The sequence below is a fragment of the Phoenix dactylifera genome, chromosome 4, assembly GCF_051530095.1.
Source record: "Phoenix dactylifera cultivar Ajwa chromosome 4, Ajwa_hap1_PhDact_Kaust_v1.1, whole genome shotgun sequence".
In the NCBI taxonomy this organism is placed as follows: Eukaryota; Viridiplantae; Streptophyta; class Magnoliopsida; order Arecales; family Arecaceae; genus Phoenix; species Phoenix dactylifera.
The window spans coordinates 38,462,913-38,480,455 of NC_143193.1; the positions used below are offsets into that span (position 1 = coordinate 38,462,913).

A 17,543-nucleotide genomic window follows, 5' to 3' on the forward strand; every position below is an offset into this window, starting at 1 on the left:
CGCCGGGGCCGTTCTGGCGTAGGATTCAACGCGCTGGTCCCGCTATGCGGCATGGCACCGCCAGTCTCCGGACTCAGTTTATTTTCGGGGGAAAAAAATTATCCGAAGAGGAAAAGCCAAAAGCCGAAAAATTAAAAATAAATATTATGAAAAAATAATAAAGCGGGCAAAAAATAAAAGGGGTGCAACACGAGGACTTCCCAGGGGGTCACCCATCCTAGTACTACTCTCGCCCAAGCCCGCTTAACTGCGGAGTTCTGATGGGATCCGGTGCATTAGTGCTGGTATGATCGCACCCATGACATGCCCTTCGAAACTCCCTTTTATGACAAAGCAGCAGACCTCGACGGCCCGAGACATTCGCGCCGTCGGGGCCGTTCTGGCGTAGGATTCAACGCGCTGCTCCCGCTATGCGGCATGGCACCGCCAGTCTCCGGACTCAGTTTATTTTCGGGGGAAAAAAATTTTCCGAAGAGAAAAAGCCAAAAGCCGAAAAATTAAAAATAAATATTATCAAAAAATAAAAAAGCAGGCAAAAAATAAAAGGGGTGCAACACGAGGACTTCCCAGGGGGCCACCCATCCTAGTACTACTCTCGCCCAAGCACGCTTAACTGCGGAGTTCTGATGGGATCCGGTGCATTAGTGCTGGTGTGATCGCACCCATGACATGCCCATCGAAACTCCCTTTTATGACAAAGCAGCAGACCTCGACGGCCCGAGACATTCGCGCCGCCGGGGCCGTTCTGGCGTAGGATTCAACGCGCTGGTCCCGCTATGCGGCATGGCACCGCCAGTCTCCGGACTCAGTTTATTTTCGGGGGAAAAAATTATCCGAAGAGGAAAAGCCGAAAAATTAAAAATAAATATTATGAAAAAATAAAAAAGTGGGCAAAAAATAAAAGGGGTGCAACACGAGGACTTCCCAGGGGGTCACCCATCCTAGTACTACTCTCGCCCAAGCCCGCTTAACTGCGGAGTTCTGATGGGATCCGGTGCATTAGTGCTGGTATGATCGCACCCATGACATGCCCATCGAAACTCCCTTTTATGACAAAGCAGCAGACCTCGACGGCCCGAGACATTCGCGCCGCCGGGGCTGTTCTGGCGTAGGATTCAACGCGCTGGTCCCGCTATGCGGCATGGCACCGCCAGTCTCCGAACTCAGTTTATTTTCGGGGGAAAAAAATTATCCGAAGAGGAAAAGCCAAAAGCCGAAAAATTAAAAATAAATATTATGAAAAAAATAAAAAAGCGGGCAAAAAATAAAAGGGGTGCAACACGAGGACTTCCCAGGGGGTCACCTATCCTAGTACTACTCTCGCCCAAGCCCGCTTAACTGCGGAGTTCTGATGGGATCCGGTGCATTAGTGCTGGTATGATCGCACCCATGACATGCCCTTCGAAACTCCCTTTTATGACAAAGCAGCAGACCTCGACGGCCCGAGACATTCGCGCCGCCGGGGCCGTTCTGGCGTAGGATTCAATGCGCTTCTCCCGCTATGCGGCATGGCACCGCTAGTCTCCGGACTCAGTTTATTTTCGGGAGAAAAAAATTATCCGAAGAGGAAAAGCCAAAAGCCGAAAAATTAAAAATAAATATTATGAAAAAATAATAAAGCGGGCAAAAAATAAAAGGGGTGCAACACGAGGACTTCCCAGGGGGTCACCCATCCTAGTACTACTCTCGCCCAAGCCCGCTTAACTGCGGAGTTCTGATGGGATCCGGTGCATTAGTGCTGGTATGATCGCACCCATGACATGCCCTTCGAAACTCCCTTTTATGACAAAGCAGCAGACCTCGACGGCCCGAGACATTCGCCCCGCCGGGGCCGTTCTGGCGTAGGATTCAACGCGCTGCTCCCGCTATGCGGCATGGCACCGCCAGTCTCCGGACTCAGTTTATTTTCGGGGGAAAAAAATTAACCGAAGAGAAAAAGCCAAAAGCTGAAAAATTAAAAATAAATATAATCAAAAAATAAAAAAGCGGGCAAAAAATAAAAGAGGTGCAACACAAGGACTTCCCGGGGGTCACCCATCCTAGTACTAATCTCGCCCAAGCACGCTTAACTGCGGAGTTCTGATGGGATCCGGTGCATTAGTGCTGGTATGATCGCACCCATGACATGCCCATCGAAACTCCCTTTTATGACAAAGCAGCAGACCTCGACGGCCCGAGACATTCGCGCCGCCGGGGCCGTTCTGGCGTAGGATTCAACGCGCTGGTCCCGCTATGCGGCATGGCACCGCCAGTCTCCGGACTCAGTTTATTTTCGGGGGAAAAAAATTATCCGAAGAGAAAAAGCCAAAAGCCGAAAAATTAAAAATAAATATTATCAAAAAATAAAAAAGCGGGCAAAAAATAAAAGGGGTGCAACACGAGGACTTCCCAGGGGGCCACCCATCCTAGTACTACTCTCGCCCAAGCACGCTTAACTGCGGTGTTCTGATGGGATCCGGTGCATTAGTGCTGGTATGATCGCACCCATGACTTGCCCATCGAAACTCCCTTTTATGACAAAGCAGCAGACCTCGACGGCCCGAGACATTCGCGCCGCCGGGGCCGTTCTGGCGTAGGATTCAACGCGCTGCTCCCGCTATGCGGCATGGCACCGCCAGTCTCCGGACACAGTTTATTTTCGGGGGAAAAAAATTATCCGAAGAGAAAAAGCCAAAAGCCGAAAAATTAAAAATAAATATTATCAAAAAATAAAAAAGCGGGCAAAAAATAAAATGGGTGCAACACGAGGACTTCCCGGGGGTCACCCATCCTAGTACTAATCTCGCCCAAGCACGCTTAACTGCGGAGTTCTGATGGGATCCGGTGCATTAGTGCTGGTATGATCGCACCCATGACATGCCCATCGAAACTCCCTTTTATGACAAAGCAGCAGACCTCGACGGCCCGAGACATTCGCGCCGCCGGGGCCGTTCTGGCGTAGGATTCAACGCGCTGGTCCCGCTATGCGGCATGGCACCGCCAGTCTCCGGACTCAGTTTATTTTCGGGGAAAAAAAATTATCCGAAGAGGAAAAGCCAAAAGCCGAAAAATTAAAAATAAATATTATGAAAAAATAAAAAAGCGGGCAAAAAATAATAGGGGTGCAACACGAGGACTTCCCAGGGGGTCACCTATCCCAGTACTACTCTCGCCCAAGCCCGCTTAACTGCGGAGTTCTGATGGGATCCGGTGCATTAGTGCTGGTATGATCGCACCCATGACATGCCCTTCGAAACTCCCTTTTATGACAAAGCAGCAGACCTCGACGGCCCGAGACATTCGCGCCGCCGGGGCCGTTCTGGCGTAGGATTCAACGCGCTGGTCCCGCTATGCGGCATGGCACCGCCAGTCTCCGGACTCAGTTTATTTTCGGGGGAAAAAAATTATCCGAAGAGAAAAAGCCAAAAGCCGAAAAATTAAAAATAAATATTATCAAAAAATAAAAAAGCGGGCAAAAAATAAAAGGGGTGCAACACGAGGACTTCCCAGGGGGCCACCCATCCTAGTACTACTCTCGCCCAAGCACGCTTAACTGCGGTGTTCTGATGGGATCCGGTGCATTAGTGCTGGTATGATCGCACCCATGACTTGCCCATCGAAACTCCCTTTTATGACAAAGCAGCAGACCTCGACGGCCCGAGACATTCGCGCCGCCGGGGCCGTTCTGGCGTAGGATTCAACGCGCTGCTCCCGCTATGCGGCATGGCACCGCCAGTCTCCGGACACAGTTTATTTTCGGGGGAAAAAAATTATCCGAAGAGAAAAAGCCAAAAGCCGAAAAATTAAAAATAAATATTATCAAAAAATAAAAAAGCGGGCAAAAAATAAAATGGGTGCAACACGAGGACTTCCCGGGGGTCACCCATCCTAGTACTAATCTCGCCCAAGCACGCTTAACTGCGGAGTTCTGATGGGATCCGGTGCATTAGTGCTGGTATGATCGCACCCATGACATGCCCATCGAAACTCCCTTTTATGACAAAGCAGCAGACCTCGACGGCCCGAGACATTCGCGCCGCCGGGGCCGTTCTGGCGTAGGATTCAACGCGCTGGTCCCGCTATGCGGCATGGCACCGCCAGTCTCCGGACTCAGTTTATTTTCGGGGAAAAAAAATTATCCGAAGAGGAAAAGCCAAAAGCCGAAAAATTAAAAATAAATATTATGAAAAAATAAAAAAGCGGGCAAAAAATAATAGGGGTGCAACACGAGGACTTCCCAGGGGGTCACCTATCCCAGTACTACTCTCGCCCAAGCCCGCTTAACTGCGGAGTTCTGATGGGATCCGGTGCATTAGTGCTGGTATGATCGCACCCATGACATGCCCTTCGAAACTCCCTTTTATGACAAAGCAGCAGACCTCGACGGCCCGAGACATTCGCGCCGCCGGGGCCGTTCTGGCGTAGGATTCAACGCGCTGGTCCCGCTATGCGGCATGGCACCGCCAGTCTCCGGACTCAGTTTATTTTCGGGGGAAAAAAATTATCCGAAGAGGAAAAGCCAAAAGCCGAAAAATTAAAAATAAATATTATGAAAAAATAATAAAGCGGGCAAAAAATAAAAGGGGTGCAACACGAGGACTTCCCAGGGGGTCACCCATCCTAGTACTACTCTCGCCCAAGCCCGCTTAACTGCGGAGTTCTGATGGGATCCGGTGCATTAGTGCTGGTATGATCGCACCCATGACATGCCCTTCGAAACTCCCTTTTATGACAAAGCAGCAGACCTCGACGGCCCGAGACATTCGCGCCGTCGGGGCCGTTCTGGCGTAGGATTCAACGCGCTGCTCCCGCTATGCGGCATGGCACCGCCAGTATCCGGACTCAGTTTATTTTCAGGGGAAAAAAATTATCCGAAGGGAAAAAGCCAAAAGCTGAAAAATTAAAAATAAATATTATCAAAAAATAAAAAAGCGGGCAAAAAATAAAAGGGGTGCAACACGAGGACTTCCCAGGGGGTCACCCATCCTAGTACTACTCTCGCTCAAGCCCGCTTAACTGCGGAGTTCTGATGGGATCCGGTGCATTAGTGCTGGTATGATCGCACCCATGACATGCCCTTCGAAACTCCCTTTTATGACAAAGCAGCAGACCTCGACGGCCCCATACATCCGCGCCGCCGGGGCCGTTCTGGCGTAGGATTCAACGCGCTGCTCCCGCTATGCGGCATGGCACCGCCAGTCTCCGGACTCAGTTTATTTTCGGGGGAAAAAAATTATCCGAAGAGAAAAAGCCAAAAGCCAAAAAATTAAAAATAAATATTATCAAAAAATAAAAAAGCGGGCAAAAAATAAAAGGGGCGCAACACGAGGACTTCCCGGGGGTCACCCATCCTAGTACTAATCTCGCCCAAGCACGCTTAACTGCGGAGTTCTGATGGGATCCGGTGCATTAGTGCTGGTATGATCGCACCCATGACATGCCCATCGAAACTCCCTTTTATGACAAAGCAGCAGACCTCGACGGCCCGAGACATTCGCGCCACCGGGGCCGTTCTGCCGTAGGATTCAACGCGCTGGTCCCGCTATGCGGCATGGCACCGCCAGTCTCCGGACTCAGTTTATTTTCGGGGGAAAAAAATTATCCGAAGAGAAAAAGCCAAAAGCCGAAAAATTAAAAATAAATATTATCAAAAAATAAAAAAGCGGGCAAAAAATAAAAGGGGTGCAACACGAGGACTTCCCAGGGGGCCACCCATCCTAGTACTACTCTCGCCCAAGCACGCTTAACTGTGGAGTTCTGATGGGATCCGGTGCATTAGTGCTGGTATGATCGCACCCATGACTTGCCCATCGAAACTCCCTTTTATGACAAAGTAGCAGACCTCGACGGCCCGAGACATTCGCGCCGCCGGGGCCGTTCTGGCGTAGGATTCAACGCGCTGGTCCCGCTATGCGGCATGGCACCGCCAGTCTCCGGACTTAGTTTATTTTCAGGGGAAAAAAATTATCCGAAGAGGAAAAGCCAAAAGCCGAAAAATTAAAAATAAATATTATGAAAAAATAATAAAGCGGGCAAAAAATAAAAGGGGTGCAACACGAGGACTTCCCAGGGGGTCACCCATCCTAGTACTACTCTCGCCCAAGCCCGCTTAACTGCGGAGTTCTGATGGGATCCGGTGCATTAGTGCTGGTATGATCGCACCCATGACATGCCCTTCGAAACTCCCTTTTATGACAAAGCAGCAGACCTCGACGGCCCGAGACATTCGCGCCGTCGGGGCCGTTCTGGCGTAGGATTCAACGCGCTGCTCCCGCTATGCGGCATGGCACCGCCAGTCTCCGGACTCAGTTTATTTTCAGGGGAAAAAAATTATCCGAAGGGAAAAAGCCAAAAGCTGAAAAATTAAAAATAAATATTATCAAAAAATAAAAAAGCGGGCAAAAAATAAAAGGGGTGCAACACGAGGACTTCCCAGGGGGTCACCCATCCTAGTACTACTCTCGCTCAAGCCCGCTTAACTGCGGAGTTCTGATGGGATCCGGTGCATTAGTGCTGGTATGATCGCACCCATGACATGCCCTTCGAAACTCCCTTTTATGACAAAGCAGCAGACCTCGACGGCCCCAGACATTCGCGCCGCCGGGGCCGTTCTGGCGTAGGATTCAACGCGCTGCTCCCGCTATGCGGCATGGCACCGCCAGTCTCCGGACTCAGTTTATTTTCGGGGGAAAAAAATTATCCGAAGAGAAAAAGCCAAAAGCCAAAAAATTAAAAATAAATATTATCAAAAAATAAAAAAGCGGGCAAAAAATAAAAGGGGCGCAACACGAGGACTTCCCGGGGGTCACCCATCCTAGTACTAATCTCGCCCAAGCACGCTTAACTGCGGAGTTCTGATGGGATCCGGTGCATTAGTGCTGGTATGATCGCACCCATGACATGCCCATCGAAACTCCCTTTTATGACAAAGCAGCAGACCTCGACGGCCCGAGACATTCGCGCCGCCGGGGCCGTTCTGGCGTAGGATTCAACGCGCTGGTCCCGCTATGCGGCATGGCACCGCCAGTCTCCGGACTCAGTTTATTTTCGGGGGAAAAAATTATCCGAAGAGAAAAAGCCAAAAGCCGAAAAATTAAAAATAAATATTATCAAAAAATAAAAAAGCGGGCAAAAAATAAAAGGGGTGCAACACGAGGACTTCCCAGGGGGCCACCCATCCTAGTACTACTCTCGCCCAAGCACGCTTAACTGTGGAGTTCTGATGGGATCCGGTGCATTAGTGCTGGTATGATCGCACCCATGACTTGCCCATCGAAACTCCCTTTTATGACAAAGTAGCAGACCTCGACGGCCCGAGACATTCGCGCCGCCGGGGCCGTTCTGGCGTAGGATTCAACGCGCTGGTCCCGCTATGCGGCATGGCACCGCCAGTCTCCGGACTTAGTTTATTTTCAGGGGAAAAAAATTATCCGAAGAGGAAAAGCCAAAAGCCGAAAAATTAAAAATAAATATTATGAAAAAATAATAAAGCGGGCAAAAAATAAAAGGGGTGCAACACGAGGACTTCCCAGGGGGTCACCCATCCTAGTACTACTCTCGCCCAAGCCCGCTTAACTGCGGAGTTCTGATGGGATCCGGTGCATTAGTGCTGGTATGATCGCACCCATGACATGCCCTTCGAAACTCCCTTTTATGACAAAGCAGCAGACCTCGACGGCCCGAGACATTCGCGCCGTCGGGGCCGTTCTGGCGTAGGATTCAACGCGCTGCTCCCGCTATGCGGCATGGCACCGCCAGTCTCCGGACTCAGTTTATTTTCAGGGGAAAAAAATTATCCGAAGGGAAAAAGCCAAAAGCTGAAAAATTAAAAATAAATATTATCAAAAAATAAAAAAGCGGTCAAAAAATAAAAGGGGTGCAACACGAGGACTTCCCAGGGGGTCACCCATCCTAGTACTACTCTCGCTCAAGCCCGCTTAACTGTGGAGTTCTGATGGGATCCGGTGCATTAGTGCTGGTATGATTGCACCCATGACATGCCCTTCGAAACTCCCTTTTATGACAAAGCAGCAGACCTCGACGGCCCCAGACATTCGCGCCGCCGGGGCCGTTCTGGCGTAGGATTCAACGCGCTGCTCCCGCTATGCGGCATGGCACCGCCAGTCTCCGGACTCAGTTTATTTTCGGGGGAAAAAAATTATCCGAAGAGAAAAAGCCAAAAGCCAAAAAATTAAAAATAAATATTATCAAAAAATAAAAAAGCGGGCAAAAAATAAAAGGGGCGCAACACGAGGACTTCCCGGGGGTCACCCATCCTAGTACTAATCTCGCCCAAGCACGCTTAACTGCGGAGTTCTGATGGGATCCGGTGCATTAGTGCTGGTATGATCGCACCCATGACATGCCCATCGAAACTCCCTTTTATGACAAAGCAGCAGACCTCGACGGCCCGAGACATTCGCGCCGCCGGGGCCGTTCTGGCGTAGGATTCAACGCGCTGGTCCCGCTATGCGGCATGGCACCGCCAGTCTCCGGACTCAGTTTATTTTCGGGGGAAAAAAATTATCCGAAGAGAAAAAGCCAAAAGCCGAAAAATTAAAAATAAATATTATCAAAAAATAAAAAAGCGGGCAAAAAATAAAAGGGGTGCAACACGAGGACTTCCCAGGGGGCCACCCATCCTAGTACTACTCTCGCCCAAGCACGCTTAACTGTGGAGTTCTGATGGGATCCGGTGCATTAGTGCTGGTATGATCGCACCCATGACTTGCCCATCGAAACTCCCTTTTATGACAAAGTAGCAGACCTCGACGGCCCGAGACATTCGCGCCGCCGGGGCCGTTCTGGCGTAGGATTCAACGCGCTGGTCCCGCTATGCGGCATGGCACCGCCAGTCTCCGGACTTAGTTTATTTTCAGGGGAAAAAAATTATCCGAAGAGGAAAAGCCAAAAGCCGAAAAATTAAAAATAAATATTATGAAAAAATAATAAAGCGGGCAAAAAATAAAAGGGGTGCAACACGAGGACTTCCCAGGGGGTCACCCATCCTAGTACTACTCTCGCCCAAGCCCGCTTAACTGCGGAGTTCTGATGGGATCCGGTGCATTAGTGCTGGTATGATCGCACCCATGACATGCCCTTCGAAACTCCCTTTTATGACAAAGCAGCAGACCTCGACGGCCCGAGACATTCGCGCCGCCGAGGCCGTTCTGGCGTAGGATTCAACGCGCTGCTCCCGCTATGCGGCATGGCACCGCCAGTCTCCGGACTCAGTTTATTTTCGGGGGAAAAAAATTATCCGAAGAGAAAAAGCCAAAAGCTGAAAAATTAAAAATAAATATTATCAAAAAATAAAAAAGCGGGCAAAAAATAAAAGAGGTGCAACACGAGGACTTCCCGGGGGTCACCCATCCTAGTACTAATCTCGCCCAAGCACGCTTAACTGCGGAGTTCTGATGGGATCCGGTGCATTAGTGCTGGTATGATCGCACCCATGACATGCCCATCGAAACTCCCTTTTATGACAAAGCAGCAGACCTCGACGGCCCGAGACATTCGCGCCGCCGGGGCCGTTCTGGCGTAGGATTCAACGCGCTGGTCCCGCTATGCGGCATGGCACCTCCAGTCTCCGGACTCAGTTTATTTTCGGGGAAAAAAAATTATCCGAAGAGAAAAAGCCAAAAGCCGAAAAATTAAAAATAAATATTATCAAAAAATAAAAAAGCGGGCAAAAAATAAAAGGGGTGCAACACGAGGACTTCCCAGGGGGCCACCCATCCTAGTACTACTCTCGCCCAAGCACGCTAAACTGCGGAGTTCTGATGGGATCCGGTGCATTAGTGCTGGTATGATCGCACCCATGACTTGCCCATCGAAACTCCCTTTTATGACAAAGCAGCAGACCTCGACGGCCCGAGACATTCGCGCCGCCGGGGCCGTTCTGGCGTAGGATTCAACGCGCTGGTCCCGTTATGCGGCATGGCACCGCCAGTCTCCGGACTCAGTTTATTTTCGGGGGAAAAAAATTATCCGAAGAGAAAAAGCCAAAAGCCGAAAAATTAAAAATAAATATTATCAAAAAATAAAAAAGCGGGCAAAAAATAAAAGGGGTGCAACACGAGGACTTCCCAGGGGGCCACCCATCCTAGTACTACTCTCGCCCAAGCACGCTAAACTGCGGAGTTCTGATGGGATCCGGTGCATTAGTGCTGGTATGATCGCACCCATGACTTGCCCATCGAAACTCCCTTTTATGACAAAGCAGCAGACCTCGACGGCCCGAGACATTCGCGCCGTCGGGGCCGTTCTGGCGTAGGATTCAACGCGCTGGTCCCGTTATGCGGCATGGCACCGCCAGTCTCCGGACTCAGTTTATTTTCGGGGGAAAAAAATTATCCGAAGAGGAAAAGCCAAAAGCCGAAAAATTAAAAATAAATATTATGAAAAAATAAAAAAGCGTGCAAAAAATAAAAGGGGTGCAACACGAGGACTTCCCAGGGGGTCACCCATCCTAGTACTACTCTCGCTCAAGCCCGCTTAACTGCGGAGTTCTGATGGGATCCGGTGCATTAGTGCTGGTATGATCGCACCCATGACATGCCCTTCGAAACTCCCTTTTATGACAAAGCAGCAGACCTCGACGGCCCGAGACATTCGCGCCGCCGGGGCCGTTCTGGCGTAGGATTCAACGCGCTGCTCCCGCTATGCGGCATGGCACCGCCAGTCTCCGGACTCAGTTTATTTTCGGGGGAAAAAAATTATCCGAAGAGAAAAAGCCAGAAGCCGAAAAATTAAAAATAAATATTATCAAAAAATAAAAAAGCGGGCAAAAAATAAAAGGGGTGCAACACGAGGACTTCCCGGGGGTCACCCATCCTAGTACTAATCTCGCCCAAGCACGCTTAACTGCGGAGTTCTGATGGGATCCGGTGCATTAGTGCTGGTATGATCGCACCCATGACATGCCCATCGAAACTCCCTTTTATGACAAAGCAGCAGACCTCGACGGCCCGAGACATTCGCGCCGCCGGGGCCGTTCTGGCGTAGGATTCAACGCGCTGGTCCCGCTATGCGGCATGGCACCGCCAGTCTCCAGACTCAGTTTATTTTCGGGGGAAAAAAATTATCCGAAGAGAAAAAGACAAAAGCCGAAAAATTAAAAATAAATATTATCAAAAAATAAAAAAGCGGGCAAAAAATAAAAGGGGTGCAACACGAGGACTTCCCAGGGGGCCACCCATCCTAGTACTACTCTCGCCCAAGCTCGCTTAACTGCCGAGTTCTGATGGGATCCGGTGCATTAGTGCTAGTATGATCGCTCCCATGACATGCCCTTCGAAACTCCCTTTTATGACAAAGCAGCAGACCTCGATGGCCCGAGACATTCGCGCCGCCGGGGACGTTCTGGCGTAGGATTCAACACGCTGGTCCCGCTATGCGGCATGGCACCGCGAGTCCCCGGACTCAGTTTATTTTCGGGGGAAAAAATTATCCGAAGAGAAAAAGCCAAAAGCCGAAAAATTAAAAATAAATATTATCAAAAAATAAAAAAGCGGGCAAAAAATAAAAAGGGTGCAACACGAGGACTTCCCAGGGGGTCACCCATCCTAGTACTACTCTCGCCCAAGCACGCTTAACTGCGGAGTTCTGATGGGATCCGGTGCATTAGTGCTGGTATGATCGCAACCATGACATGCCCATCGAAACTCCCTTTTATGACAAAGCAGCAGACCTCGATGGCCCGAGACATTCGCGCCGCCGGGGCCGTTCTGGCGAAGGATTCAAGGCGCTGGTCCCGCTATGCGGCATGGCACCGCCAGTCTCCGGACTCAGTTTATTTTCGGGGGAAAAAAATTATCCGAAGAGGAAAAGCCAAAAGCCGAAAAATTAAAAATAAATATTATCAAAAAATAAAAAAAGGGGCAAAAAATATAAGGGGTGCAACACGAGGACTTCCCAGGGGGTCACCCATCCTAGTACTACTCTCGCCCAAGCCCGCTTAACTGCCGAGTTCTGATGGGATCCGATGCATTAGTGCTGGTATGATCGCACCCATGACATGCCCTTCGAAACTCCCTTTTATGACAAAGTAACAGACCTCGACGGCCCGAGACATTCGCGCCGCCGGGGCCGTTCTGGCGTAGGATTCAACGCGCTGGTCCCGCTATGCGGCATGGCACCGCCAGTCTCCGGACTCAGTTTATTTTCGGGGCAAAAAAATTATCCGAAGAGAAAAAGCCAAAAGCTGAAAAATTAAAAATAAATATTATCAAAAAATAAAAAAGCGGGCAAAAAATAAAAGAGGTGCAACACGAGGACTTCCCGGGGGTCACCCATCCTAGTACTAATCTCGCCCAAGCACGCTTAACTACGGAGTTCTGATGGGATCCGGTGCATTAGTGCTGGTATGATCGCACCCATGACATGCCCATCGAAACTCCCTTTTATGACAAAGCAGCAGACCTCGACGGCCCGAGACATTCGCGCCGCCGGGGCCGTTCTGGCGTAGGATTCAACGCGCTGGTCCCGCTATGCGGCATGGCACCTCCAGTCTCCGGACTCAGTTTATTTTCGGGGAAAAAAAATTATCCGAAGAGAAAAAGCCAAAAGCCGAAAAATTAAAAATAAATATTATCAAAAAATAAAAAAGCGGGCAAAAAATAAAAGGGGTGCAACACGAGGACTTCCCAGGGGGCCACCCATCCTAGTACTACTCTCGCCCAAGCACGCTAAACTGCGGAGTTCTGATGGGATCCGGTGCATTAGTGCTGGTATGATCGCACCCATGACTTGCCCATCGAAACTCCCTTTTATGACAAAGCAGCAGACCTCGATGGCCCGAGACATTCGCGCCGCCGGGGCCGTTCTGGCGTAGGATTCAACGCGCTGGTCCCGTTATGCGGCATGGCACCGCCAGTCTCCGGACTCAGTATATTTTCGGGGGAAAAAAATTATCCGAAGAGAAAAAGCCAAAAGCCGAAAAATTAAAAATAAATATTATCAAAAAATAAAAAAGCGGGCAAAAAATAAAAGGGGTGCAACACGAGGACTTCCCAGGGGGTCACCCATCCTAGTACTACTCTCGCTCAAGCCCGCTTAACTGCGGAGTTCTGATGGGATCCGGTGCATTAGTGCTGGTATGATCGCACCCATGACATGCCCTTCGAAACTCCCTTTTATGACAAAGCAGCAGACCTCGACGGCCCGAGACATTCGCGCCGCCGGGGCCGTTCTGGCGTAGGATTCAACGCGCTGCTCCCGCTATGCGGCATGGCACCGCCAGTCTCCGGACTCAGTTTATTTTCGGGGGAAAAAAATTATCCGAAGAGAAAAAGCCAGAAGCCGAAAAATTAAAAATAAATATTATCAAAAAATAAAAAAGCGGGCAAAAAATAAAAGGGGTGCAACACGAGGACTTCCCGGGGGTCACCCATCCTAGTACTAATCTCGCCCAAGCACGCTTAATTGCGGAGTTCTGATGGGATCCGGTGCATTAGTGCTGGTATGATCGCACCCATGACATGCCCATCGAAACTCCCTTTTATGACAAAGCAGCAGACCTCGACGGCCCGAGACATTCGCGCCGCCGGGGCCGTTCTGGCGTAGGATTCAACGCGCTGGTCCCGCTATGCGGCATGGCACCGCCAGTCTCCAGACTCAGTTTATTTTCGGGGGAAAAAAATTATCCGAAGAGAAAAAGCCAGAAGCCGAAAAATTAAAAATAAATATTATCAAAAAATAAAAAAGCGGGCAAAAAATAAAAGGGGTGCAACACGAGGACTTCCCGGGGGTCACCCATCCTAGTACTAATCTCGCCCAAGCACGCTTAATTGCGGAGTTCTGATGGGATCCGGTGCATTAGTGCTGGTATGATCGCACCCATGACATGCCCATCGAAACTCCCTTTTATGACAAAGCAGCAGACCTCGACGGCCCGAGACATTCGCGCCGCCGGGGCCGTTCTGGCGTAGGATTCAACGCGCTGGTCCCGCTATGCGGCATGGCACCGCCAGTCTCCAGACTCAGTTTATTTTCGGGGGAAAAAAATTATCCGAAGAGAAAAAGCCAAAAGCCAAAAAATTAAAAATAAATATTATCAAAAAATAAAAAAGCGGGCAAAAAATAAAAGGGGTGCAACACGAGGACTTCCCAGGGGGCCACCCATCCTAGTACTACTCTCGCCCAAGCACGCTTAACTGCGGAGTTCTGATGGGATCCGGTGCATTAGTGCTGGTATGATCGCAACCATGACATGCCCATCGAAACTCCCTTTTATGACAAAGCAGCAGACCTCGATGGCCCGAGACATTCGCGCCGCCGGGGCCGTTCTGGCGAAGGATTCAACGCGCTGGTCCCGCTATGCGGCATGGCACCGCCAGTCTCCGGACTCAGTTTATTTTCGGGGGAAAAAAATTATCCGAAGAGAAAAAGCCAGAAGCCGAAAAATTAAAAATAAATATTATCAAAAAATAAAAAAGCGGGCAAAAAATAAAAGGGGTGCAACACGAGGACTTCCCGGGGGTCACCCATCCTAGTACTAATCTCGCCCAAGCACGCTTAATTGCGGAGTTCTGATGGGATCCGGTGCATTAGTGCTGGTATGATCGCACCCATGACATGCCCATCGAAACTCCCTTTTATGACAAAGCAGCAGACCTCGACGGCCCGAGACATTCGCGCCGCCGGGGCCGTTCTGGCGTAGGATTCAACGCGCTGGTCCCGCTATGCGGCATGGCACAGTCTCCAGACTCAGTTTATTTTCGGGGGAAAAAAATTATCCGAAGAGAAAAAGCCAAAAGCCAAAAAATTAAAAATAAATATTATCAAAAAATAAAAAAGCGGGCAAAAAATAAAAGGGGTGCAACACGAGGACTTCCCAGGGGGCCACCCATCCTAGTACTACTCTCGCCCAAGCTCGCTTAACTGCGGAGTTCTGATGGGATCCGGTGCATTAGTGCTAGTATGATCGCTCCCATGACATGCCCTTCGAAACTCCCTTTTATGACAAAGCAGCAGACCTCGATGGCCCGAGACATTCGCGCCGCCGGGGACGTTCTGGCGTAGGATTCAACACGCTGGTCCCGCTATGCGGCATGGCACCGCGAGTCCCCGGACTCAGTTTATTTTCGGGGGAAAAAATTATCCGAAGAGAAAAAGCCAAAAGCCGAAAAATTAAAAATAAATATTATCAAAAAATAAAAAAGCGGGCAAAAAATAAAAAGGGTGCAACACGAGGACTTCCCAGGGGGTCACCCATCCTAGTACTACTCTCGCCCAAGCACGCTTAACTGCGGAGTTCTGATGGGATCCGGTGCATTAGTGCTGGTATGATCGCAACCATGACATGCCCATCGAAACTCCCTTTTATGACAAAGCAGCAGACCTCGATGGCCCGAGACATTCGCGCCGCCGGGGCCGTTCTGGCGAAGGATTCAACGCGCTGGTCCCGCTATGCGGCATGGCACCGCCAGTCTCCGGACTCAGTTTATTTTCGGGGGAAAAAAATTATCCGAAGAGAAAAAGCCAAAAGCCGAAAAATTAAAAATAAATATTATCAAAAAATAAAAAAGCGGGCAAAAAATAAAAGGGGTGCAACACGAGGACTTCCCAGGGGGCCACCCATCCTAGTACTACTCTCGCCCAAGCACGCTAAACTGCGGAGTTCTGATGGGATCCGGTGCATTAGTGCTGGTATGATCGCACCCATGACTTGCCCATCGAAACTCCCTTTTATGACAAAGCAGCAGACCTCGACGGCCCGAGACATTCGCGCCGCCGGGGCCGTTCTGGCGTAGGATTCAACGCGCTGGTCCCGTTATGCGGCATGGCACCGCCAGTCTCCGGACTCAGTTTATTTTCGGGGGAAAAAAATTATCCGAAGAGGAAAAGCCAAAAGCCGAAAAATTAAAAATAAATATTATGAAAAAATAAAAAAGCGTGCAAAAAATAAAAGGGGTGCAACACGAGGACTTCCCAGGGGGCCACCCATCCTAGTACTACTCTCGCCCAAGCACGCTAAACTGCGGAGTTCTGATGGGATCCGGTGCATTAGTGCTGGTATGATCGCACCCATGACATGCCCATCGAAACTCCCTTTTATGACAAAGCAGCAGACCTCGACGGCCCGAGACATTCGCGCCGCCGGGGCCGTTCTGGCGTAGGATTCAACGCGCTGGTCCCGCTATGCGGCATGGCACCGCCAGTCTCCAGACTCAGTTTATTTTCGGGGAAAAAAAATTATCCGAAGAGAAAAAGCCAAAAGCCAGAAAATTAAAAATAAATATTATCAAAAAATAAAAAAGCGGGCAAAAAATAAAAGGGGTGCAACACGAGGACTTCCCAGGGGGCCACCCATCCTAGTACTACTCTCGCCCAAGCTCGCTTAACTGCGGAGTTCTGATGGGATCCGGTGCATTAGTGCTAGTATGATCGCTCCCATGACATGCCCTTCGAAACTCCCTTTTATGACAAAGCAGCAGACCTCGATGGCCCGAGACATTCGCGCCGCCGGGGACGTTCTGACGTAGGATTCAACACGCTGGTCCCGCTATGCGGCATGGCACCGCGAGTCCCCGGACTCAGTTTATTTTCGGGGGAAAAAATTATCCGAAGAGAAAAAGCCAAAAGCCGAAAAATTAAAAATAAATATTATCAAAAAATAAAAAAGCGGGCAAAAAATAAAAAGGGTGCAACACGAGGACTTCCCAGGGGGTCACCCATCCTAGTACTACTCTCGCCCAAGCACGCTTAACTGCGGAGTTCTGATGGGATCCGGTGCATTAGTGCTGGTATGATCGCAACCATGACATGCCCATCGAAACTCCCTTTTATGACAAAGCAGCAGACCTCGATGGCCCGAGACATTCGCGCCGCCGGGGCCGTTCTGGCGAAGGATTCAACGCGCTGGTCCCGCTATGCGGCATGGCACCGCCAGTCTCCGGACTCAGTTTATTTTCGGGGGAAAAAAATTATCCGAAGAGGAAAAGCCAAAAGCCGAAAAATTAAAAATAAATATTATCAAAAAATAAAAAAAGGGGCAAAAAATATAAGGGGTGCAACACGAGGACTTCCCAGGGGGTCACCCATCCTAGTACTACTCTCGCCCAAGCCCGCTTAACTGCGGAGTTCTGATGGGATCCGATGCATTAGTGCTGGTATGATCGCACCCATGACATGCCCTTCGAAACTCCCTTTTATGACAAAGTAACAGACCTCGACGGCCCGAGACATTCGCGCCGCCGGGGCCGTTCTGGCGTAGGATTCAACGCGCTGGTCCCGCTATGCGGCATGGCACCGCCAGTCTCCGGACTCAGTTTATTTTCGGGGAAAAAAAATTATCCGAAGAGAAAAAGCCAAAAGCTGAAAAATTAAAAATAAATATTATCAAAAAATAAAAAAGCGGGCAAAAAATAAAAGAGGTGCAACACGAGGACTTCCCGGGGGTCACCCATCCTAGTACTAATCTCGCCCAAGCACGCTTAACTACGGAGTTCTGATGGGATCCGGTGCATTAGTGCTGGTATGATCGCACCCATGACATGCCCATCGAAACTCCCTTTTATGACAAAGCAGCAGACCTCGACGGCCCGAGACATTCGCGCCGC

General features: G+C 49.9%; 46 non-coding genes and 2 pseudogenes across 46 annotated transcripts; all 48 read right to left on the reverse strand.

Moving 5' to 3' along the window:
- Positions 1 to 179: 179 nt before the first annotated feature.
- LOC149765609 (5S ribosomal RNA) lies at positions 180 to 298 on the reverse strand. The gene has a single exon (XR_016402832.1). It is a non-coding gene; the product is annotated as a 5S ribosomal RNA (ribosomal RNA).
- Positions 299 to 545: 247 nt separating this feature from the next.
- Positions 546 to 664, reverse strand: LOC149765610 (5S ribosomal RNA). The gene has a single exon (XR_016404373.1). It is a non-coding gene; the product is annotated as a 5S ribosomal RNA (ribosomal RNA).
- A 239-nt stretch (positions 665 to 903) lies between these two features.
- Positions 904 to 1,022, reverse strand: LOC149765611 (5S ribosomal RNA). The gene has a single exon (XR_016402833.1). It is a non-coding gene; the product is annotated as a 5S ribosomal RNA (ribosomal RNA).
- A 248-nt stretch (positions 1,023 to 1,270) lies between these two features.
- LOC149765612 (5S ribosomal RNA) lies at positions 1,271 to 1,389 on the reverse strand. Its single transcript, XR_016406810.1, has one exon. It is a non-coding gene; the product is annotated as a 5S ribosomal RNA (ribosomal RNA).
- Positions 1,390 to 1,636: 247 nt separating this feature from the next.
- LOC149765613 (5S ribosomal RNA) lies at positions 1,637 to 1,755 on the reverse strand. The gene has a single exon (XR_016402834.1). It is a non-coding gene; the product is annotated as a 5S ribosomal RNA (ribosomal RNA).
- A 247-nt stretch (positions 1,756 to 2,002) lies between these two features.
- LOC149765614 (5S ribosomal RNA) lies at positions 2,003 to 2,120 on the reverse strand. Its single transcript, XR_016407732.1, has one exon. It is a non-coding gene; the product is annotated as a 5S ribosomal RNA (ribosomal RNA).
- A 247-nt stretch (positions 2,121 to 2,367) lies between these two features.
- LOC149765615 (5S ribosomal RNA) lies at positions 2,368 to 2,486 on the reverse strand. Its single transcript, XR_016406203.1, has one exon. It is a non-coding gene; the product is annotated as a 5S ribosomal RNA (ribosomal RNA).
- Positions 2,487 to 2,733: 247 nt separating this feature from the next.
- LOC149765616 (5S ribosomal RNA) lies at positions 2,734 to 2,851 on the reverse strand. Its single transcript, XR_016405531.1, has one exon. It is a non-coding gene; the product is annotated as a 5S ribosomal RNA (ribosomal RNA).
- Positions 2,852 to 3,098: 247 nt separating this feature from the next.
- Positions 3,099 to 3,217, reverse strand: LOC149765617 (5S ribosomal RNA). Its single transcript, XR_016406467.1, has one exon. It is a non-coding gene; the product is annotated as a 5S ribosomal RNA (ribosomal RNA).
- Positions 3,218 to 3,464: 247 nt separating this feature from the next.
- LOC149765618 (5S ribosomal RNA) lies at positions 3,465 to 3,583 on the reverse strand. The gene has a single exon (XR_016406204.1). It is a non-coding gene; the product is annotated as a 5S ribosomal RNA (ribosomal RNA).
- A 247-nt stretch (positions 3,584 to 3,830) lies between these two features.
- Positions 3,831 to 3,948, reverse strand: LOC149765619 (5S ribosomal RNA). The gene has a single exon (XR_016405533.1). It is a non-coding gene; the product is annotated as a 5S ribosomal RNA (ribosomal RNA).
- A 247-nt stretch (positions 3,949 to 4,195) lies between these two features.
- On the reverse strand, positions 4,196 to 4,314 carry LOC149765620 (5S ribosomal RNA). The gene has a single exon (XR_016406469.1). It is a non-coding gene; the product is annotated as a 5S ribosomal RNA (ribosomal RNA).
- A 247-nt stretch (positions 4,315 to 4,561) lies between these two features.
- Positions 4,562 to 4,680, reverse strand: LOC149765621 (5S ribosomal RNA). Its single transcript, XR_016402835.1, has one exon. It is a non-coding gene; the product is annotated as a 5S ribosomal RNA (ribosomal RNA).
- A 247-nt stretch (positions 4,681 to 4,927) lies between these two features.
- LOC149765622 (5S ribosomal RNA) lies at positions 4,928 to 5,046 on the reverse strand. The gene has a single exon (XR_016406821.1). It is a non-coding gene; the product is annotated as a 5S ribosomal RNA (ribosomal RNA).
- A 247-nt stretch (positions 5,047 to 5,293) lies between these two features.
- LOC149765623 (5S ribosomal RNA) lies at positions 5,294 to 5,411 on the reverse strand. Its single transcript, XR_016406481.1, has one exon. It is a non-coding gene; the product is annotated as a 5S ribosomal RNA (ribosomal RNA).
- A 247-nt stretch (positions 5,412 to 5,658) lies between these two features.
- Positions 5,659 to 5,777, reverse strand: LOC149765624 (5S ribosomal RNA). Its single transcript, XR_016405146.1, has one exon. It is a non-coding gene; the product is annotated as a 5S ribosomal RNA (ribosomal RNA).
- A 247-nt stretch (positions 5,778 to 6,024) lies between these two features.
- LOC149765625 (5S ribosomal RNA) lies at positions 6,025 to 6,143 on the reverse strand. The gene has a single exon (XR_016402837.1). It is a non-coding gene; the product is annotated as a 5S ribosomal RNA (ribosomal RNA).
- A 247-nt stretch (positions 6,144 to 6,390) lies between these two features.
- Positions 6,391 to 6,509, reverse strand: LOC149765626 (5S ribosomal RNA). The gene has a single exon (XR_016406822.1). It is a non-coding gene; the product is annotated as a 5S ribosomal RNA (ribosomal RNA).
- A 247-nt stretch (positions 6,510 to 6,756) lies between these two features.
- LOC149765627 (5S ribosomal RNA) lies at positions 6,757 to 6,874 on the reverse strand. The gene has a single exon (XR_016406482.1). It is a non-coding gene; the product is annotated as a 5S ribosomal RNA (ribosomal RNA).
- A 246-nt stretch (positions 6,875 to 7,120) lies between these two features.
- LOC149765628 (5S ribosomal RNA) lies at positions 7,121 to 7,239 on the reverse strand. Its single transcript, XR_016405147.1, has one exon. It is a non-coding gene; the product is annotated as a 5S ribosomal RNA (ribosomal RNA).
- A 247-nt stretch (positions 7,240 to 7,486) lies between these two features.
- LOC149765629 (5S ribosomal RNA) lies at positions 7,487 to 7,605 on the reverse strand. Its single transcript, XR_016402838.1, has one exon. It is a non-coding gene; the product is annotated as a 5S ribosomal RNA (ribosomal RNA).
- Positions 7,606 to 7,852: 247 nt separating this feature from the next.
- Positions 7,853 to 7,971, reverse strand: LOC149765630 (5S ribosomal RNA; annotated as a pseudogene).
- Positions 7,972 to 8,218: 247 nt separating this feature from the next.
- LOC149765631 (5S ribosomal RNA) lies at positions 8,219 to 8,336 on the reverse strand. Its single transcript, XR_016406483.1, has one exon. It is a non-coding gene; the product is annotated as a 5S ribosomal RNA (ribosomal RNA).
- Positions 8,337 to 8,583: 247 nt separating this feature from the next.
- On the reverse strand, positions 8,584 to 8,702 carry LOC149765632 (5S ribosomal RNA). The gene has a single exon (XR_016405148.1). It is a non-coding gene; the product is annotated as a 5S ribosomal RNA (ribosomal RNA).
- A 247-nt stretch (positions 8,703 to 8,949) lies between these two features.
- Positions 8,950 to 9,068, reverse strand: LOC149765633 (5S ribosomal RNA). The gene has a single exon (XR_016402839.1). It is a non-coding gene; the product is annotated as a 5S ribosomal RNA (ribosomal RNA).
- Positions 9,069 to 9,315: 247 nt separating this feature from the next.
- Positions 9,316 to 9,433, reverse strand: LOC149765634 (5S ribosomal RNA). Its single transcript, XR_016406382.1, has one exon. It is a non-coding gene; the product is annotated as a 5S ribosomal RNA (ribosomal RNA).
- Positions 9,434 to 9,680: 247 nt separating this feature from the next.
- LOC149765635 (5S ribosomal RNA) lies at positions 9,681 to 9,799 on the reverse strand. Its single transcript, XR_016405796.1, has one exon. It is a non-coding gene; the product is annotated as a 5S ribosomal RNA (ribosomal RNA).
- A 247-nt stretch (positions 9,800 to 10,046) lies between these two features.
- LOC149765636 (5S ribosomal RNA) lies at positions 10,047 to 10,165 on the reverse strand. The gene has a single exon (XR_016405797.1). It is a non-coding gene; the product is annotated as a 5S ribosomal RNA (ribosomal RNA).
- Positions 10,166 to 10,412: 247 nt separating this feature from the next.
- Positions 10,413 to 10,531, reverse strand: LOC149765637 (5S ribosomal RNA). The gene has a single exon (XR_016406823.1). It is a non-coding gene; the product is annotated as a 5S ribosomal RNA (ribosomal RNA).
- Positions 10,532 to 10,778: 247 nt separating this feature from the next.
- On the reverse strand, positions 10,779 to 10,896 carry LOC149765638 (5S ribosomal RNA). The gene has a single exon (XR_016404962.1). It is a non-coding gene; the product is annotated as a 5S ribosomal RNA (ribosomal RNA).
- A 247-nt stretch (positions 10,897 to 11,143) lies between these two features.
- On the reverse strand, positions 11,144 to 11,262 carry LOC149765639 (5S ribosomal RNA; annotated as a pseudogene).
- A 246-nt stretch (positions 11,263 to 11,508) lies between these two features.
- LOC149765640 (5S ribosomal RNA) lies at positions 11,509 to 11,627 on the reverse strand. Its single transcript, XR_016402186.1, has one exon. It is a non-coding gene; the product is annotated as a 5S ribosomal RNA (ribosomal RNA).
- A 247-nt stretch (positions 11,628 to 11,874) lies between these two features.
- On the reverse strand, positions 11,875 to 11,993 carry LOC149765641 (5S ribosomal RNA). Its single transcript, XR_016408686.1, has one exon. It is a non-coding gene; the product is annotated as a 5S ribosomal RNA (ribosomal RNA).
- Positions 11,994 to 12,240: 247 nt separating this feature from the next.
- LOC149765642 (5S ribosomal RNA) lies at positions 12,241 to 12,358 on the reverse strand. The gene has a single exon (XR_016406510.1). It is a non-coding gene; the product is annotated as a 5S ribosomal RNA (ribosomal RNA).
- A 247-nt stretch (positions 12,359 to 12,605) lies between these two features.
- On the reverse strand, positions 12,606 to 12,724 carry LOC149765643 (5S ribosomal RNA). Its single transcript, XR_016405798.1, has one exon. It is a non-coding gene; the product is annotated as a 5S ribosomal RNA (ribosomal RNA).
- Positions 12,725 to 12,971: 247 nt separating this feature from the next.
- LOC149765644 (5S ribosomal RNA) lies at positions 12,972 to 13,090 on the reverse strand. Its single transcript, XR_016406824.1, has one exon. It is a non-coding gene; the product is annotated as a 5S ribosomal RNA (ribosomal RNA).
- A 247-nt stretch (positions 13,091 to 13,337) lies between these two features.
- On the reverse strand, positions 13,338 to 13,455 carry LOC149765645 (5S ribosomal RNA). The gene has a single exon (XR_016407925.1). It is a non-coding gene; the product is annotated as a 5S ribosomal RNA (ribosomal RNA).
- A 247-nt stretch (positions 13,456 to 13,702) lies between these two features.
- Positions 13,703 to 13,820, reverse strand: LOC149765646 (5S ribosomal RNA). Its single transcript, XR_016407926.1, has one exon. It is a non-coding gene; the product is annotated as a 5S ribosomal RNA (ribosomal RNA).
- A 247-nt stretch (positions 13,821 to 14,067) lies between these two features.
- LOC149765647 (5S ribosomal RNA) lies at positions 14,068 to 14,186 on the reverse strand. The gene has a single exon (XR_016404440.1). It is a non-coding gene; the product is annotated as a 5S ribosomal RNA (ribosomal RNA).
- A 247-nt stretch (positions 14,187 to 14,433) lies between these two features.
- On the reverse strand, positions 14,434 to 14,551 carry LOC149765648 (5S ribosomal RNA). The gene has a single exon (XR_016407927.1). It is a non-coding gene; the product is annotated as a 5S ribosomal RNA (ribosomal RNA).
- A 243-nt stretch (positions 14,552 to 14,794) lies between these two features.
- Positions 14,795 to 14,913, reverse strand: LOC149765649 (5S ribosomal RNA). The gene has a single exon (XR_016408716.1). It is a non-coding gene; the product is annotated as a 5S ribosomal RNA (ribosomal RNA).
- Positions 14,914 to 15,159: 246 nt separating this feature from the next.
- LOC149765650 (5S ribosomal RNA) lies at positions 15,160 to 15,278 on the reverse strand. The gene has a single exon (XR_016402187.1). It is a non-coding gene; the product is annotated as a 5S ribosomal RNA (ribosomal RNA).
- Positions 15,279 to 15,525: 247 nt separating this feature from the next.
- On the reverse strand, positions 15,526 to 15,644 carry LOC149765651 (5S ribosomal RNA). Its single transcript, XR_016405799.1, has one exon. It is a non-coding gene; the product is annotated as a 5S ribosomal RNA (ribosomal RNA).
- A 247-nt stretch (positions 15,645 to 15,891) lies between these two features.
- Positions 15,892 to 16,010, reverse strand: LOC149765652 (5S ribosomal RNA). Its single transcript, XR_016405800.1, has one exon. It is a non-coding gene; the product is annotated as a 5S ribosomal RNA (ribosomal RNA).
- Positions 16,011 to 16,257: 247 nt separating this feature from the next.
- Positions 16,258 to 16,376, reverse strand: LOC149765653 (5S ribosomal RNA). The gene has a single exon (XR_016408717.1). It is a non-coding gene; the product is annotated as a 5S ribosomal RNA (ribosomal RNA).
- Positions 16,377 to 16,622: 246 nt separating this feature from the next.
- Positions 16,623 to 16,741, reverse strand: LOC149765654 (5S ribosomal RNA). The gene has a single exon (XR_016402188.1). It is a non-coding gene; the product is annotated as a 5S ribosomal RNA (ribosomal RNA).
- A 247-nt stretch (positions 16,742 to 16,988) lies between these two features.
- On the reverse strand, positions 16,989 to 17,107 carry LOC149765655 (5S ribosomal RNA). The gene has a single exon (XR_016405665.1). It is a non-coding gene; the product is annotated as a 5S ribosomal RNA (ribosomal RNA).
- A 247-nt stretch (positions 17,108 to 17,354) lies between these two features.
- On the reverse strand, positions 17,355 to 17,472 carry LOC149765656 (5S ribosomal RNA). The gene has a single exon (XR_016406511.1). It is a non-coding gene; the product is annotated as a 5S ribosomal RNA (ribosomal RNA).
- Between the last annotated feature and the right edge of the window lie 71 nt (positions 17,473 to 17,543).